Source organism: Podarcis bocagei (assembly GCF_964188305.1).
Source record: "Podarcis bocagei genome assembly, chromosome: 2".
Classification (NCBI taxonomy): domain Eukaryota; kingdom Metazoa; phylum Chordata; class Lepidosauria; order Squamata; family Lacertidae; genus Podarcis; species Podarcis bocagei.
Window position 1 is genome coordinate 77,645,132 of NC_138126.1, and position 17,212 is coordinate 77,662,343.

The following is a 17,212-nucleotide window of genomic DNA, read 5'->3' on the forward strand; positions in this document are numbered from 1 at the left end:
GCCAGGCAAGGGAATGAAATGACCATTTCTAAAAGGAAACACTTCAAGGGTTTCTCGCACCTTTTGGAAGATCCAGTCTTGCTTTGATCATTTTGTATCTTGTCCGCTCTAAAAACTTTGCAAACACATGACCACAATATTCAGTGCATTTTTAGAACACAGGTTCTGCCTGCTTCCATCTGAAGAGCTCCTCAAAACAAACCCTCTAACCCCTGCATCGCATTAGCCACAGTACTATGCAGAACAAGAGGCAATGCTCCCTCACACAAATGGAACGAGTTAGCAGAACCACATGCAATCCGTTTTATTGTAGGTGTTTAGGGCCTCTTGCGCAAGGGAGTTTGCTTTTAATGACTGCTTGTAACAGTTTTACAAGTTTTGCTCAGTGTATCTGATGCAAAATATTGACTTCGTGGACACTTTATTTGTGTGGCTTCTGATTCCAACAAAGTGTCAAGGTCATTCTATGCCAGAAACTATAGCTTTATGCAAACCTTAAAGCCCCACACTTCAAATCGTGAAATACCGTATTTTTCGCCCCATAGGGCACACCGGCCCATAGGGCGCACCTAGATTTTTTTGGGGGGGGATAAAGAATTTTTTTTTATTTCCCCCCAGGCGCGGGGCTGGGGCAGGGGAAGCCCAAGCTTCCCCCGACCCCAGCCCCCAGAACAGGCTGCTATCCGCAAGGATGCAGGAAGCTATCCGCAAGCCTTGGGAGCCCGTCAGAGTTCCCGCCGGGCTCCCACGGCTTGTGGAGAGCTGCGCGAAGCCCGAAGCCTGGGGCGTGCTGAGCTCAGCGCACCCCAGGCTTTGGGATGCAGGCAGCTCTCCATAAGCCGTGGGAGCCCGGCGGGAACTCTGGCGGGCTCCCAAGACTTGCGAATAGCTTCCTGAAGCCTGCATTCACCCCATAGGATGCACACACATTTCCTCTTCATTTTTGGAGGGGAAAAAGTGCGCCCTATAGTGCGAAAAATACGGTATGCTGCCATTTGGGGTGTCTCTGTAATATGCAACATGGAAAGGTGAAAAAGTGTAGACATATTGATGAGGAACCTCACACCTGAGGTTTGAATAGGGGCCTTTGGGCTTCTTTATCTGGAAGAATTCCCACAAATTCTTCCCAGGTTCTGTCCGACCCTGCATCCCACCTCAAGTGTTTTTGCCTGCCTGGAATGTGTCCTTCAAGTCTGATAACACTTCTTGCTTGTCTGGATGGATGATAGAGAGTGGGGTTTGTGTGCGTGTAGAAACTAGCCTCCTGTGCAAAGGTAAAATTTATTTGTTGCTCTGCTCACTTTTTCCTCTGGCCCCACCCATCACTGGAAGGTAGGCCTAGGAAGGCTGCCCAGAAAGAAATGTGGGGCTTGTGTTAAAAATTTACCCCTGCTGTAAATAAACCAGTATTCCAGGAACGTTTTGTCCAAATGAGTTTTACCAAAAATAAAATGCAATCTAATCCCAGGGGACTCCTCCTAAGTGTGAGCCAGGCCTATTAAGCAGGCTTGAAACACAAGAGTGATAGTAAAGTGAGGGAGCTTCTGAATACATGCAGAGTATATTTCCCCAATACCCTATGATTAGGGACAGCCAAGACTTCCAGGCTGAAGGCTATGAATTCTGGTAGGCTCAATGTCTTGTTTTTAGAAATTATGCATAGAATTGTTTTCTTGGCAATTGTCTCAACCTCTCTTCATACTTCTTAGCAAAGAAACAGATTATGAGGAGCTGTAAGACTTTCAAATGTAGATTCCTACCATAAGTCATGGTTTCACACAGAGCAGAGGTTCCCGAGTATAACTGCTGCACTGAAACATATCAGGACATTCAGTCATTTTCAGTTTGGAAATAAAAGATTTGTGCATTTCTTTGCTACTGCTGCTATTAAATTGGCATAGTAGAGTTAGGTAGGGAGAAACTGTTACTGTGAATGGATTGCTCTTAGGGCTCTGCTGGTCCAGGTATGTCAATGAACCCCTTTTTCATCACGCAACTCAAAGGAGGTGGCAAAAAGGTGAGTCTATATTGCCTCTCCATAGTTTGTTCTCTTTCTCTCACTCACAATTACCGGTATATACCCACTGAGCATGCACACTACACATTGTAGAGAGTCCCTTCTACATCTCTTCATGTATAACCTTTCATGAATCTGACAAAAAGCGGGTTCTAGGAAGATTGTGTGTGTGTGTGTGTGTGTGTGTGTGTGTGTGTGTATACGCAGTATGGAGCCATAAGGTGCTGCAGGATGGCCAACTAATTTTGCTATGTAATAAAAATATGGTTATTTTCGTGGAATATTGCTTTTTATGTTGGTATTCATCTTTCTCAAAAGACAATGGAGTGCACCTCCAGGGATAAAATTAAACCACTGGAGAATTACAGTGGTTGATGTGGCTGCAAATGCCAGTAACTCATAACTGCTTCCTCCTTCATTGTCTTTGCTGCATTTGTTGTTGTTGTTTAGTCGATTAGTCGTGTCCGACTCTTCATGACGCCATGGACCAGAGCACGCCAGGCACTCCTGTCTTCCACTGCCTCCCAGAATTTCGTCAAATTCATGTTGGTCGCTTCTATAACACTGTCCAACCATCTCTTCCTCTGTCGTCCCCTTCTCCTTGGGCTCCATTAGCAGCACTGCAGTAACCTCTTTAGGAAACAAGCCAGAGGTCTGAGGCTGCCCAGATGACAATATGTGGTCCAAAGGAAAGCAGAACAATACGAACTCCATCCAACCATCTTAGGGACTCCAATCCAAATTTGTGTAGGCTTTGCTCTTTAGCCTTTTCTTCTCCTGAAGATGTACCAGTGGATATGTGGATATATTAGACGCAAACCTAATTCTGTAGGTTGTGTATGTTCCTCTGCAGAGTGGTTGATGAGGGGCAGCCTTGTGCATCTGGCCTCTTGGCAAAGCAGCTGCTGCCACTAACCAGGAGGGAGGCTGGCACTGTCCAACTCCATTGCTCCCACCAAGGCTCTCATAAGGCGCTGACCTCTCTGCTGCCTTGCCCTTCGCCTCCCGGTAAATAGCAGTGGCTGCTTGTAACAGTTTGACAAGTTTTGGGGTTGGGAGCAGGCAAGCAGCAGCTCTCATCCTCATAGACTGCTCCTGGTTACTTTACTCTTCTCTTCTTCCCAACGCTTTAACACTTCCATTTTAGTGTTTGGTCATGCGTATGGTCTTCGGATGCTAAAAACATTAATAATATATCACTCATGTTTAAAAGCATTTCTATATATGAGACCAGATTTTTGAGCTCCATGACTTGCCTAAAAGATATGAAGAAATAAGTGTCTGGACGTTCTTTAAGGTCAGTGTAGGGCTTGACCCCACCTCATGGTCTCAGAATGTCTCAAGAAGTACTGAAGCTTTTGAACAATGTAGGAGACACAAAGTAAAACTCACAAGGGGGGGGGGAGGGAAACGCCTAGTATTGTAATCAGAACCATGTTTTGCATTCACACAAAGTCAAATTTGGTTTCAATAATGTAGCCTACTGGAAAGGCTGTGGCTCCTTGATGTATGTAAAGTGACATTTCTCTTAAATTCCATTCTCAGGGAAACTCAGTGAGACTCTAATGAAATCCCAAGTCTGGCAAAGAGAAAGTGATATGTCACTGAGAATTAATCAACACAGAGTAAGCATTTTCTGTATTCATCAATAGGCTTTAAAGGAGCTATCATCCGATGAACTCCAGCAATATTTGCCATATCCACTGCTGAACTCTTTTAATCTCAGCTGCACAGTTTCTTTCCCTTATAAGGTATCCTTAGGCTTGAGGGAGAAAGAAATAATTTTAAAGTTGAGAATAATTTATAGTGACTCAAATATCTAAACCTAAGATGACTGTACACAATATTGTTCAGAAACAGGCTTTAAATTGTTTCTTATTTTAAAATTATTGACATGCTCCATTTTTGCCTGTGCACTGGCCATGTGTACAAAAGACAGCCTTCTGTTGGAAGGAGTCCTATACTGGAGAGTTATCCATTCCAAGGCCAGATTAAAGATAAAGAACCATGAGGAGGGAGAATGGGGTCCTTGAAGTCACCTCTCAGTAGTGAGCATCTGGAAAGTCTTCCCCATTTGGGCAAAATATTGTATGTCTATTTAAATTATAGTAGTTATTTCTACAATTGAATTTATACATATAAAATAGAACGTGCAATTTTTATGCAAATTGACATAATTTTTTTTTATGGGATGCATTTCTTATTTTTTGGAACTGTGTAAGTGACTACCCTGCCGTGCATACAGGAAGAGCTCCGGTCCTCAGGTGTATATGTCTGGTTTCTACAAGCCCAATGCAAGGTCCATGTGTGGCTAGACTGATCCAGCCACCTTAAAGCATGTATGCAGACTACTTGTGGTCCAAGAATGGGACATGACCTCTGGGTGCTACTGTGAGAGGCATGCTCTGATTTTAGGTAAGAACCAGTAAGGGTCAGTGGTGGAGAGGGATTTTAAGGCCTCCAATTAGTCCCCAGATAGCTGGGGATGTTCCCCATGTGCATAGTGGTGTGTGTGAGTGGAAGAGGATGGCATGTGCCCAATTTTTTTAACAGCTCATTTTCATATTTATTTATTTATATAAAGGAAAACTAACAAATGAAAGTTATTCACGGCGAAAGCTGTGAGCCTGAGAGTATACCCTTTGCATTTATTGCACAGGCAAAGCAATACCCTCAGCTGCTTGAAATTGGAATATTGGTAAGACCTCAATCATCTTCTGTGTATACTAAGCATATTCCTTAACCTTGGGCAACTGCAACAATATCCCTGCAGCCAACTCGTTTGTCACACAAGAGTGCCTGCAGTCATCTTCTGCGATTGTCCTAGACACCAGTGAGCTGCAATTTCCCCTGCAGAGCACATTTGTATTTGAAAGCAGTTGTTTACTGGAATCATAGTGTTTGTTTTTTCTGTTACTAACATCTATACAAAGAGAGGCCTCTGGGAAATTAAGGTGGTGAGTAGCTGGGATTTCACCAGTACTGGGCTTTGCAGTGAACCTAGCTGTCCCTGAAGGAAAGCTTTTTGCTTTTGTTTATTTTTAATTGAGAAATGGCGGAAGGGGCAGGAGATAGGAGGCCACCCCAAAAGCCAGAGTCCTCATTTGACAATGCCCCTCATTGTTCACACTTTTAAAAAAAAGTCTGGTATCTATTCCTAACTAAGGCAGGTAGCAATGTTTTCCCCCACCCTCTGTTTCCTCAGAGCAGGACTTCACAAAAACCAAAGTAGATAAAGATAAAAACCACATCTGAATCCTCATTGTGACTTTATGGATTATTCTTTTTTCATTTTTGAAGTCCTTCATTACTGGAATGATCAGAGCCAGAGCTCTCATGAATAAAATGTTTTAAAAGGCTGAATGATGAAATGGGGAAAGAAGGGGGGTGGGGGGTGGGATGGAGAAAAGATCTTTGTCCATAATGTTAAACAGTTGGATATGAGTGCAGGAGAATGCAGGCTTTGTTCATTCTGATGTCAAATTGGCTGTATCTCCCAGTCCTTGAAATTATCTAATTGTGGGATATTTTTAGTTGCATGCCTGGGCTAAAAGATCCTTAAAACCATTTCTTCCATTTCCTTTTAAAATGTGGTCCCTACACCAATAAGGGTAGATAAGAGAAGTTAATACAATCTTAACCCCATAGTTCAGGAAAGGATGCATTAGAGAAAGCACTCTCAGAGTTAAAGTTGAGCAATTTTTTTCCTTTTTTTTGCTGAGGTCGCTAAAAGGATGAAGTCATACTGCACTGCCATTCACATCACGCTTCCAGCTATGCACAAGGCATGTATCGGCTCCAGCTAGCTTTCCTTTTCTTAAAAAGAATTCATTGTAGGCTCATGCATTTGCGAGTTTTCCTTTTCCCTGTCTTCCTCTCCCTACCCTTTGTCATGCTGTTTCTTGTGCAATCTTCCTGGTTGCCTAGTTCTAGATAGCAATAGGGATTTTAAACCTGCATAGAATTACTAGGCTCACTGCAACCTGCCAGGGGGGTTAAGAATGTAAGTCTAGCAAACACAATGAGAGTAACAGCAAGGGAGAGTCCTGTCCAGGGGTGGTTTTGCCTCTTTTAAAAGCCATCTGTAGCATCTCCTATTGCTGTTTTGTTTTTTTTAAATTGTTGTTGCTGTTGTTGATGCTTGCACTGAGAAATTGCTTTGGGATGTTTTATGGGAAGTGGTTCATAAATGGAGTGAAACAAATAAATAATAAATAAGAAGCAGGAGGAGGGGTCATTAGGTAGTTTGACTACAAGAAAATCAAACCTATCCATTCTTAAGGAAATCAGCCCTGAGTGCTCACTGGAGGGACAGATCGCGAAGCTGAGGCTCCAATACTTTGGCCACCTCATGAGAAGAGAAGACTCCCTGGAAAATACCCTGATGCTGGGAAAGATTGAGGGCACTAGGAGAAGGGAATGACAGAGGATGAGATGGTTGGACAGTGTTCTCAAAGCTACTAAAATGAGTTTGAACAACCTGCGGAAGGCAGTGGAAGACAGGAGTGCCTGGTGTGCTCTGGTCCAGGGGTCACAAAGAGTCGGACATAACTAAACGACTAAACAACAACAATATGACATAACATAGAGTGGCGTTCTGCAGAATAGGAATGGAAAGAGAAATTCATTTTGGTCAATCTTTTAAAAACAAACCTAACCTAATATGCACTTCATGAAACAATGTGGGAACCAAAAGGCAGCTGTCCTCTGAACTTTGCGCTTCTCTGAATTTTGTGATGCAAAATTCAGGAAAAAAGCCAGAAAAAAGTGTACAAAACTGCATATATTAGGAGGAAAACAATGTACATATCATGCATTAGATTATGGTAAAGGGCTTGCAAAAATGTGTTAATTATGAGAAATGAGCACTTAAAGCTGGTGAATTTTCATTGTCTCACCAATGAGGGGGCGTTTCACATTAGCTCAGATTCTGTCTTGAGAAATGACAAGAAATACCAAGTTACATCATCATATACAATCTGATGGTCCAGTAGTACTGCTAGTACTGGTGAAACTGTGATAGTGGGAACTAAGCAGGAACTGAAGGAAACTTGAGGTACAGATATAAAGTAGTCACTATGGGAATAATCAGTACAGTTCTAAACCACAAGGAAGCTTGCTGGAGCCAGCCATTCACGAGCATATTCAATTATGAATCTATGAAATACCCTTTTAAAAAGAGGGGGTGGGGTTCCAGACCAATATATGAATAGCAAAACTAATATGTGAAATCATTAACAGGAAGCATCAACAGTTAGCTGAGTTCCATTTATGTTATCAGGAATGCTTAGCATATAAATTTTTCATGGTCCTTCTGAATTTCAGCGGTTATCATTCTCTTCCTCTCCCTCCCTCTTTCACTGTAATATTGACACAATTATTTAATCAATACTCTTGTTAAAGATTTCATGCTCTTGGTCTCTCTCTGTGTGTGAGTCCATCCACTTTCCATTTGGAAACTTTTGAGCCATATCAACATAAGTCCCGGGCGAGTCTAAGTCTGTTCCCTGAAGCACAGTAACACATCTATCCATATTTTACAATGTTGCAATGTGATTTCAGTTATGGCCTGCAGCTTCAAGAATTCCCCCATAATAAAAGTGTAATGTATTCTTTGCCTGTTCTTGTAAAACGTGTTGCCTGTGAAGACAGAATAAACGACTCTGGAAAGTGAGGGGAATAGAGGGGGTCTCCTAACAACTCTCAGCACCCTTAACAAACTATGTTTCCTGAAATTTTTTGGGGGAAGCCATGGCTCTTCAAAGTGGTATGATACTGCTTTAAATATATAGTGCAGATGAGGCCTAACTGATGATAATATTTCCATGTAAACTGGCACGATGTGAAGAAACAGGTTGCTGCAGGATTTTTTCAAGACAGGATAGAATCCAAACACGAGCAGTCTTTGTGTGTCTCATATAATAATAGAGAGATTTAAAATAGTGCCATATTGTAACATGCATATCTATGATTTGTATTTAAAGATTTCTTGGTGGTGAGCATCCACATGACATGGGACACTGGCCTGAGTGCTCACCCTCACACAGTTTCAAACACAAGAGGGGGGGGGGAGGCGGTTCATTCTCACTGGCCCTGCCTTCTCTTTGACATCCATGACTGGTTCTGTTACCCTTCATGTATTGGAGGGGAAAGGTCTGAATTGGGGGGGGGGAGGGCTGCTCTATGGATGTAGTCTCTCTTTGTGATTTAGAAACCTGGAGTTCTACATTGTGTGGGGAGTCTACGTATGTATGGCAGATTCACCTCTACAAATCTCCTTCCTCCAACACATAGGGGTAATAGAACCAGGTGTGGGGAGGATGTAATGGGGAGGCAGCAAGCACAGACTCACTCCTCCCCTTATTGAGTGAGTGACCAAATGACCAAATACTGTGTATTCTAATTCTGCCAGTGAGCATGCAAAATTAGACTATATTCATAAAAGCACTTGAAGATTAGTTAATTAAACTGTGTCTATATAGTATAAGCCAATGGTTTCAACTCAAACCGGCAAGTGTAAGGAGCTTGAAAGCACTTTTGTAAATATAGTTCAGATGATTAAATCTCTCTTCACTTTTAATATTTTGTTGGTGTTTACAGAAGGAGGGTTGAATGAGTTGGCATATGACGTGATGAATGCCAATATACCTTACTACATTCATTTCCCCTGGGATATAATATACTCGTCAGATATTGCTGCAGTGGCATGGCAGGTTCCCCAGCATGATTTCATCCCATGGGAGAACATCAGTCACATGGGTTGCTCACTGACTTGTCACCTGGCTTGGAGCTAGAGCGATGAACATGTAGGAAAGAGCAGCATAACTGGTCCTGTCCATGTGGTTCTTTATTATTATTACCGTATTGGCCTGAATTTAAGCCTCACTCCCCCCCCCCCCCAATTCCAACCGTGAAAAGCTCAAGCGTGGCTTAAATTCGTGACCTTACAAAAATTGGCTTTTATGATAGCACTGCTGAAACAGACATACGGTAAAACAGAATGGGTGTGAGTGCCTGTGGAATTTTAAGGGAGTGGCATATATTTGGGTATTGTCTCCCCCCCCCCTGAATTTTAAAGGTGCAGCTTATATTCGGGTGCAGCTTATATTCAGGCTGATATGGTATTTATTAAATTTGCATGCTGCCCTTCAGCCGTACATTTCAGAACAGTTCCATGACTTCTGCTACTGCAGGGCCATGAGACGAAGCTACAGAAAAGTGTATTTCATATCACAGTGCTGAAATGTAAACGTCTTTACTTTTGAATATGCTGTTATTAAAGGGGATGCAATGATTCGTGAGGACACAGCCAGCAGCACAGCATCACTTTGTGATCATCACATAAGTATCACTTCACATCAACAGACTATAATATGCCTCCTATCGAAACTGAGTATTTAGGAGCTCTTTCTCTTTCTCTCTCCCTCTCCCTCTGTCAATTCGTTGTCTCTGTTGCATATTTCAGCAAACGTGGGGGGTTGAAATTCTTTTGTCTAACTGATCTTGATAGGCAAAAGCAGACCAATCATAATAAGAGCTGCTGCAGCCCATGAAATTAGCCTGATTGTCTATGTTTCCAGGGCTTGGGTGTGCAACTTTGTTCCACTACTACTGTATGTGGAGAGCGCTCCAATTTGTCATTAATCATTAATTAAATTTGTTCTGCATTTATGGATCAACAGATCAATGTGGAAAATGATTTATGCATGGCCTTCAGAGTGCCCCATATAAAGCATGACAGTGAAATACTAGTTTAATTTCTTTCAGAGTAGCTAGCAACCACTCATCACACACAATGCAGGCATATATTTCCAATGCGTATATAGTTTTTGGTTTCTGACAGCACCTTTCTCCACCATGCTGGCAAGCTATTAAATTTTCACTATGTTGCCCATGCGGCTTGATATCTCCTGGTCCCAATGGCAGCAATGGGGTTTTTTCTGGTTTTTTCTTTTAATGAGTCATTTTGATGGCTCTTTAAAAAAATGAATGTGGGAGGCATAAAAAAAAATCCTTCTGTACATATAGAAGAAAAATACACAACAGATAACACTTATTTCAAAATATTATCATTGGTGGTTACAATTCTCAATATCAAATATTAATTGGATTCAATAACCAGAAACTTAAATAGATTGCAGTACGGAAGATGAATTAATACTGCAGGAAAAAATGTTGGACAATTACCCATATCTGAGGCATTTTGGGGGAAAGGGGCATCTGAAAGGTGACAAGAGATTAAATTCCAGGGTATTTAAATAAGTTAAACATGTAAAAAGCATAGGGTCTGGATGGTATATCCTGGGAAAATGGGGAAATTGTTAATATTTAAAAAATATGAGCATTGTTAAATCAGCCACCTTATCGGAAGGCGGCAAAAAATTACTGGCCTATTATCCCTGACTCATAAATTGGTAGAAAGCATAATTAAAACCAGTATTATGGAATGTGTAGAAGAACAAGCATTGTTGAGACAGAATCAGTATGGCTTCTCCAAAGGGAAACGCTGCTTCATCAACTTGATTGTGTTGAAAGTGGTGGTGCTGGTTTTGCTTAGCAACTAGGTAGGGTGGCATGATTTTCACGGAGCTAACATGTGTTCTGATTGGCTGTGTATAGAATCACAGAATCATAGAATTGTAGAGTTGGAAGGGACCTTGAGGGTCATCTAGTCCGACCCCTGCAATGCAGAAATCTCAACATGCAGTCCCCCATCCAATTTGAAACCATACCGAACCCTTAGCTTTGCAAATGCGCTAGCAGTATTATGGCTACAACACTAGTTCTGAAGGAGCTTTTCTCTGAATGTTTGGCTGAAGCTTTTCCTGCTATGTTCAAGGCCTGAGCTAAGAAAGACAAGAACTCTTTGTTCATTTCTCCTAATTTTTGCTCAGTTTTCTCAGTAAAGTGTTATCAAGAGTTTTCTCTTGGGAATCGGTGTTATTTAGGTGACTTTGCTAACACTTTTTTCTCAGCAAGCATGTAGAATGTCGGTGCTTGTTTGTTTGCATGAATGAATGATTTGCAAGATTATCACATGACATGAACAAATTTTCACCGGAGCAAGCTGTCATTCAGATACTGGTCCCAACCCAGAGTTTTATATATTCATATTAGCATATTAAATTGTGCTTATAAAGTCACGGGAAGGAGGTGAAGTTTTTTTTGAAACCCTATAGTTGCATTTTGACTTGACCCAGCTCATGTTTCTGGGTGTTCAAGTAGAGGCCCAACAAATAACAGAATGCAGTAGTCAAGCCTGAATGTTACTAGGGCACATAACCATTTGGATACTCCATGGAAGAATTCCCTTTCTACCTCACCCATGTCCTTTTCTTTGACTTTCTACCCAATATCTTATTTTAAAAATGGCTTCCCGTGACTCACTGTGGAAAGGCACCTGATACCGCCTTTAAAATGAAACACATTGTGTTGGAAAAGATACCACTTTTGCCATATTCAAAGGATCTGGGTGAAACGGATTATGTTAAACCAGCCTGTGGAAAATTCATTACATCTTTACATGTGACCTTTTGTTCTTAAATCATAATCTGTCATTATGCATTATTAATCCAGGCACACTCCTCTTTAAAAGCTTGGTGCTGCTGGGGTGCTGCTGAACCGAACAGAGTTTATGAGAGAAGATGCTGTCTCCGAAGATCTGGGGAGGAAGATAAGGAGACTGACAAAGTGATTAGAATGTTCCACCTTGCATTACCAGAAGTATTATCAAAGCAAGCAAGCCGTGTGTTTGACCTTTTATCTGACTTCTTTCCAACAGACTAATTATAGGCTTTTGCTATTCGATTAAAAAGACAGGTTTAAATACTCTTCTCCCCCACCCCCACCCCTTGCAACAGCTGAAATGAGATATTGATTTAATTTTTAACCTTTCTCTGTCCCTGCTAATTTTCATTTAGGCTTTTATTTTCATTGCACAGCAATATTCAAAACTATTCCATGCAATGCGTTAAAAACAAAAAAAGCAAGCAAGCTGGGAGTATCGAGGCCTCCGCTCAAATTAACCCCAGTTTTGCACCGATAAATAATGGTGTTCACAGTTTGCTGAGTTTTTATATGTTGAATTACCTCATGCTGCCAATAAATCTCAGAGACATCCATCACAGAGGGCTGGCAAGGCATTTGGAAATAGCTGCAGATTTGAGGAGCATCAGTAAGAATGCACTAGATTCTAAGGGGTGGAAAGTCCAGGCAACAAGACATTTTTGTAACATTCCCTCGGAACAGAAAAATGGGAAGGGGGTTTTCAACTAGGGAGCAAGATAAGGATATAAATACGTACCTCCAGATGTTAACATTACTGGTACATGGTTAAAATACACATTAGCAGGAAAACTAGTATGGATGCAAGATCCCTTGATTACTTAAAGACTAACTGATTTATTATGGTCACAGATTTTGCGGACTCAAGTCTGTAGATAATATATTTACGTAGGTAAGATGGGTGCATATTTTTCTACTGTATTTGGCTGGATTTTACTTCTTTAGCATTCCATTGGTGGAGAGAGTGGCTTCGCGTGGCCTATTTTAATCCTTGCAATTCTACACTTATGTTTGTGAGACACCCCCCTTTGCCTCCATCATTTTCAAGGAAAGAATATGGACAGATAGGTAAGTAGGTAGGTAGGTAGGTAAAGTACTTGATATATTTGCCTTCAGTCGCTTTATAACATGAAATGGAAATGCAATTAGCGAGACCAACAAAGGCAACAGGAGGAAGGTCACTAGTTCACACAAAGGTGACAGCTCGGTACATGATGGAATGCCCTTGATGTACTGAAATTTGCAGCGTAGGTGGTGCTGGCTGTCTACCTAGGACTCGTGGGATGGCTTCTCTCCTCCACTCACAAACTCTGCAACCATTATTGCGGCTTTTGCATTTGAATAGTGCCAGCATCCCACACATTCCCATTCATTGGAAAAGAATACCCAGGTGGGCATATGTAGAAGCATGCGGAAAAATCTGGTTAAAAGAAATCCAGTTATAGCACTGGAGGTGGTACACCTGGAAGGGCCCTAAATTATAGGAAAACCTAACCCTACCAGAATAACACACAACCATCTCCAACAAAAATAGATTGGTTAGGCATTCACATTTGCAAGAAGAGCATGCCAATGAATATAACAAAGTAATAAAAGTATGTGAGCAATGTTGCACATATAGACTTTTCCTTTCAGGGCTGCTATTTAATTGCTCACAGGCATTTGCTTACGGAGCGAATGAAAAATCAATAAGTGAATTAATCTTATTGCAAAGTGGCTAAAAAGAATGGAAGTGGCATAGCCCAGCATGTTAATTAAAATGTTGCTATTTTGGATTCCTTTGCTTTCTCAAATACTTTGATCATTGCTAAACAACATAATTAGCTAATTAAGATCAAAGCCAATTATGTCTGAGCCACTGATTGTCTGAAATAAATGTCATTTGCCCAGAAAAAATACTTGAATCTGCAAAATATTGCCTCTTTCCATTATTAACATAGCAACAGAACATCATAATGACAAAAGAGAGGCTGATTAAGAAATGGCAAGGTGTTTTGTTTTGGTGCTCTAGTCATAGAACCCTGGGCAGCAGTATTCATATTATCACCTGATGCAGAATTCTGTGCCCTGTGTTAGAACAGAACTGATTGTTGTAATAGAATGCATTGCATCATTATTTTAAAATGATGGCATAATTAACATACTGTATCACCCTTATAATTTTATAACCATAGCAGATCTGCTAATTTGAATTGTGCCCTAGAGGTAACTAGTGATGTTTAAGCAAGATGCTATTTGCGGTGGTTTTCCTGTGCACTCAGCCGCCTAATGGGTGCGGTCTACTTTTAACGCTGGGAAATACTGTCCCTGTATGCTGTAGTTCAGCCGCCTGATCCTGCCCTTAAACAGACACCACAGTCTGTCCTGATTGGAGGACAGGCATCCAGGCCTCAGCAGTCAGGCTGGTGATGCAGGAGCCAGAACTGAGTCCTCTGCTAGCTCTCAGTCTCCCATCCCTCAAACCCTTAGGCAGACAACAACAGAAGAGATGGAGTGGGGGACGTGTGGGCCACAGGATTGTGGTTTTCAGCACCACATGAGATCACCAAAAGCATTGGTGAAAAGGTGATAATGGAGAAGGCAGGCTTCAGAGGCTGATTCCGTGGTCCCATACTACACACTGCCATCTCATGCCACCTTAAGCTACCTCTTAGCTGCTCCTTGCTTAAGCTGACAGTGCTTGCCTTCAAACTGCCTGCTCAAGGCACCCTTTAGTTGCTACCAGCATACACTGCAAGCGTCTTACCTCTTAGCTGCCTTTCTTTCTGACTGATGTGTTGGGAGTCAAGGCAAACTCGAACCAGAGAGGGCTCAGAACCACTCCATATAAATTTGTTCCATTACTTTGCCTAACATTTTCAAAGCCATCTAAAAGCCATTGACCAAGTTGTGGCAGTGAATTCCATAAGACGCGTGAAGAGGTGCTTTCTTTGGTCTGCTGTCAGTTTAACAGGGTGTCCAAAAATTATGAATGAGGAAGGGGAAACTATCTCTCTCCATAACAAACTCATTAATAAGCTCATAATGTGGAGCCCTCCAATCTTCAACAAGTTAAAAAAGTGACCTCAAAGTCAAACTTCTAGGAAACGCCTTCAAATAAATTGGCACCACTTTTTATTTTATTATATTTAAGGTGCTGAATTTATTACATTTGAAAGTATCCTCATCTGAAAAATGGGAAATGGGGTAGGGCCCCTACAATAAACTCTGCTAATATTAATGAATAAACATCACCAGAAGATGAATAGAGTCTTCCCAAGTGCTGGCGAGAGTACAACTTATATATCTCCCAGTCATTACAGGCATATGTATTCCATTCATAAATTAAAAGGACATTTTCAAGGTTGGTGGACCTGAAAATTACCTTGCCTTGACAAGGGTGCCTGATTTACAGAACTTGCTGAACTGAGTCATTAGTTAGGGACCTGTTCACACAACCTCCTCTGGATGGCTGTTCCCTGTCCCTTCTTCCTTCAGCCCAAATGGCATTCTCAAGCAGAAAGCAGTCAGGCTTGCATGCGCCTGCAAAGACACTTCCATCCAGTCCTGAGGAGCCCTCTGGGTGTGCTTGACTCGAGATCTTTCTCATCCTACATGCAGCAAAAGGGCAAGTACAAGCAGACTGTTCTTTGCTTGGATTGCCCCCAGTAGAATCTTATTCCTGTAGCATAGTTTGCCATGGAGACTGCTATCAAAGATTTCTGCATTAGCCTCTCTGCCTTTGCTCAAATTCCAATGGGGGGGGGGGAGAGGGCAGGAGGAGTGGCATGTCCAGTGCAGCAGAGCCATAACAATAGCTCCCCAAAAGCAGTGTTGCAGAGGTGGCAGCAGGGTCGTGGCTGCATGGGTAGACCGGGGGGACACTGGATGTGCTTTGCCAGTGTGCTTGCACAGCCCTGACCTCTCTGCTGTCCTGTCCTGCTCTTCCCCCTCCCAGGAAGAGACACTGCCAAGAGGAGACTTTCATAGACTGCCTTTGCCTGGTCAGTGAGTTCCAGCTGGGGAAAAAAATGCCCTGGTGTTTAGCATAACTGACAGAGAATCCAGCTGCAAAAGAGACTGCTTCCTGGCCTCCTCCATCAGCCACCAAGCCCAACCAATCTTACAGAGGTGAAGTAAGATAAGAATTGTTCACCCAGGTCTGTTCCAAGACATTTTGCTGCTTGAGGTGAAGGACAAGACTGTCCCTTGCCCCCATACCCAAATTCCACATACAGAAGCTGACCATGAGGGTAGGTGAATTGAAACTGCCTACCTTTGACCTGAGGGGAGCAGGCTAGCTTAGGGGATAAAAGGCAGGTTGTGTGGCAAATACAGCTCTGGCATCCAAGTCTTCATTGGCACTCGCTGTCTCCTGTCCCCAGCACCCACTGCCTAAGGTGACTACCTCACTCAACATAGTAGTTGTGCCAGCTGTGAATTAACCAATGAGACTAAAACACATTTCAGTCTCCCAGGGTTGAACTATTGACACCACAGGCAACAAGTTGGAGGGTCTACGTTATCTCAGCGCTTGGAGCGGTTCATCCGGCAAACCTAAAAAACAGCAGCGCGCACCCCAGTCTCCAAACAGCAAAGGACTATGGGAGACTACAATTCCTATGTAAAATGCCTGACCCCTAGGTCAAAGGTTAAGATTTTGACCACTTTTCTCCCCCATGGATCAAGAGATTTCTGATCCTGATTGAGAGCTAGCAAAAGCCTTTTCCCAAATTGGCAGTGAAGGGAGAGCATGTGGATAAGAAAATTGTAGATCTGGTAAGAAGGTGCCTTTCTGGGTAACAGCTTCAGCATTTTTAGGGAACCTTGCTCCCCACTTTGAGAGCGTCTGGAGCAACTGGAGAGAAAACTGTAACATTTGGCTATCTTTTCCCCCTTGCAATTGCTTCTTGCATTGCTTTGCTGTTTTCAGTGAATCTTTAAACATGATGTGATTTCATATTTCCCCCATATACTTTTACATTTATTTGTCCCAGACGTAAAAATGAGATAAGAGCTTATGGGCTTGAAAATTACTTAATAGTGCCCTTTAAAGCATTGCTTCCCTTGTAGCTCCTCATCTTACAAATGCAGAAGAGATTTAAGTATATGCTTATGTTCCCCACTGAAATCAAGATGCTTTGTTTGGGCCAGATTGCATTTTAAATGGCATTTTAAAGCATCCGTACTTGCATGCCTCCCGCAGAACATGTTGGTTCTATATAAAGAAATTGTTCTGAAACCTATCCTCAAGAAAAACGAGGCATCATCACACATTTCGAAATACATACTCTTTTAGGCCACTCTACAATGATTATATTGTTTAGGCTAGATTAGAACCAGACACGTTTTTAAGTAATATTTTTCCATTGTCTCCTCCATGTCTCTAAATGCCTGAAAGTATCCTGAAACCACCCGCTTGTGTTTCTGCCAGTAAGGCCACAAAGGAGAGCTGCATGAGCTCTTCTCATAAGTTATCAGTAGCATCCCAGGCCTGGGATCAATGATCAGCCTGATCAGGTACCTGCCAACGCTCAGGGCCTGGCACAGGGCCACCACCAACTGGAGACCCTGGGGCCATCTCCCATTTCGTCCAGCCTGAGGAGAGACGTGCCTGGCAGCAGAGCCTGAGAAAGGTGCACTCTGTTCCCT